Here is a 2,743-nt window from a genome sequence, read left to right as displayed (position 1 = left end):
GAGTCAGGAGCAGGCCCTGATTAAATTGGAGTGAAGGTACTCTGAGTTCAAGTTCCACTTAATATGTCATTGAAATCATAGGAGTCTCAGTTTTCAAATCTATAAAGTAGAGCTGTGTGTCTGTGTGTGTGTGTGTGTGTGTGTGTGTGCGCGCGCACGGCATCCCTTAGCTTGAATGCTGGGGTCTCCCATGGTAGAGGGATCATGTTGAACAAATGCTTCTCCGTTTGTTGTAAGCCTTTGATCCATCTTCTGCATCTTCAAATGATTTTCTTTGCTCATTTTGACTAGCTTAATATATGCCTCTCCGGAGGACAAACTAATCCAACCTATCCCCTAAGCAATTTCTCCGACTGTAAAATGCAGGTGGTCTATCTGTTCCGTTTGTTAGTTTGTTCATTCGTTGGTTCATTGTGGTCTTTGGTTCTCTCCTTTCTCTTAGTGACCTCTCAGCGCAGACAACCTGGGTTCCCCTCCAGTCTATTTCGTGAGAGCTTTAATGTGGTTCAACTGACGTAATTTCCATTTGATTTTTGGGATTTCAGTTAAGTTTCCAAAATACATAATGGTATTCTCGGAGAAGAGGCAGTTATAGTAGGTGGCCTGCAGGAAGAATTCTGTAAATGAGAAAGCTGACCCCATTTTATTTTTATTTATTTATTTATTAAAAAATTTTTTTAATGTTTTATGTATTTCTGAGAGAGAAAGAGAGAGAGAGAGGCAGCGAGCGTGAGCAGGGAGGGTCAGAGAGAGAGGGAGACACAGAATCCGAAGCAGGCTCCGGGCTCTGAGCTGTCAGCACAGAGTCCGTCGCGGGGCTCGAACTCATGGACCGTGAGATTGTGACTTGAGCCAATGTCAGACGCTTAACGGACTAAGCCACCCAGGCGCCCCAAGCAGACCCCATTTTAACAGGCTTTGTAGTTGCCTTTTGTCCTCATTTTAGTAAGTTACCCCTTACTTTTGAGGAGGTATACTCAAGGTTTAGGTAGAAATGAGACATATTATCTGACATCATAAACTTTCGTTTCGGTAGGAAGGAGATAACTGACTGCTCAGCCATTTACTGTTCTATCAAGTCAAGAAGCTAAGCTGATGCTAGTTTTGTTAAATGCTCCTTTTTCACATCGGTTACTCTGCCTTGGCCCGCGCAGGGGACAGGGAGTGAGCCATTTCGTCTGGGACGTTTTGGAAAGGATTCTTGGAGAGGGTGGGCGCTGAGCTGTGAGCCTTGCCTTGAAAGGTACGGACGGCAAGGGTCCCCGATGAAGAAGCAGCTAGCACAACGGCCCACGGGTAGGATCGTGGAAGGCAGGTTGGGGAAATGGGGAGACCAGAGTGGCTAAGAGCTAGAAGTCCCCACGCTGTAGGGTGGGAGTTGTGGCTACACTATGGAGGACCCGGAAGGCCAAACTGAGGACTTGCACTTTATTCTCTGTGCACTGGGGCTCCAGCAAAGTGGTCCCCTCCCTCCCAGCCTCAGGTAGGATTTGCATACAGTGTATCAACAATTCTGAACAGGAGAGTACTCGTTATGGTAAGATTCAAAGTCAGTTATTCATTGTAATGGAGAAATCTGGGCTTTTCCAAAAATTTTTTTCTGAGATATGAATCAAGAACGAAAATGCCTTGGTAAGTATTAGTGCTCAAGAGAGGCAATGTGGAGAAACTGAGGTACTGCCCCCAAAGTCAGAGACTTGAGTTTGAGCACCTGTGGAGTGTTGTGCCCGTAGTGTTCCCTGAGGCGTGTCGCTTCCCTTCTGTAATGTAACCCTCCGCGTGCTCATCTGTGAAAGGGGGATGACCATTGCCTTCTCAGATGGTTATGATTTAAAAATTTTTTAAATGTTTATTTTTAAGAGAGAATGAGAGAGCGCGCGCGCGAGAAGCAAGCCAGCCAGCCAGGGAGGGGCAGAAAGAAAGGGGCAGAGAAAAATCCCAAGCAGGCGCTGCGCTGTGAGCAGGGCGCAGGGCTCGAACTCAGGAACTGTGAAATCAGGACCTGAGCCAAGATCAAGGGTCAGATACTTAACCGACTGAGCCACCCAGGCGCCCCTCAGATGGTTATGTTAATCAAGTGACGTAATAAAGGAAATCTTTTTGTTAACTCTAAAAAACTATCTGTAAGTAAAGAATTGGGTTTTTCAAAATGTCTCCAGGAAGCTGCATTCGAAAGGAGAGACTCCTGCAGGCATTTCAGCCCTTTCAGCCTTGGGCGGGGTGGGGGAGGAGTTCCCTCCCCACTTTCACTTCCCACCCCGCCAGCTCCCCGCCCCCTTACAGTTTTTGGTTTGTCCTCCCCCATGGTCGACCCAACTTTGACAGTTTTCTCCAGAGTAAGCGATCTTTGAGCCTAATTGTATGGTCCCACCAACCACTTGGCTGTAGAGCTTTCATTCATTCATTCATTCGTTCGTTCGTTCATTCACTCACTCACTCTGTAAGCGTCATTGCTGTTTGCCAGACACTCTTCCAGGCACTTGGAATACATCAGGGAACAAAACGAAAATCTCTGTTCTTTTGGAGCTCATATTCTATTGGTGTGTGCATGGCGGTGGGGGGGGGGAGGGGCGGGCAGTAAGTAGTTAAATAGGAGAACGTCAAATTTGTAGTATATGAGAAGCTGATAAGTGCATGGGGGGAAAATAGGGCACGGTGAGGGGGGTTGGGTATGCCGGGTATAAGAGCAGTTTACAATGTAAATGGGGAAAAAAACCAACTTATGTAAAAACAGGACTTTGGA

The sequence above is a fragment of the Hyaena hyaena genome, unplaced genomic scaffold (genome assembly GCF_003009895.1).
Source record: "Hyaena hyaena isolate Hyena2069 unplaced genomic scaffold, ASM300989v1 scaffold_765, whole genome shotgun sequence".
Classification (NCBI taxonomy): domain Eukaryota; kingdom Metazoa; phylum Chordata; class Mammalia; order Carnivora; family Hyaenidae; genus Hyaena; species Hyaena hyaena.
Note: the sequence above shows the minus strand (reverse complement) of the source record.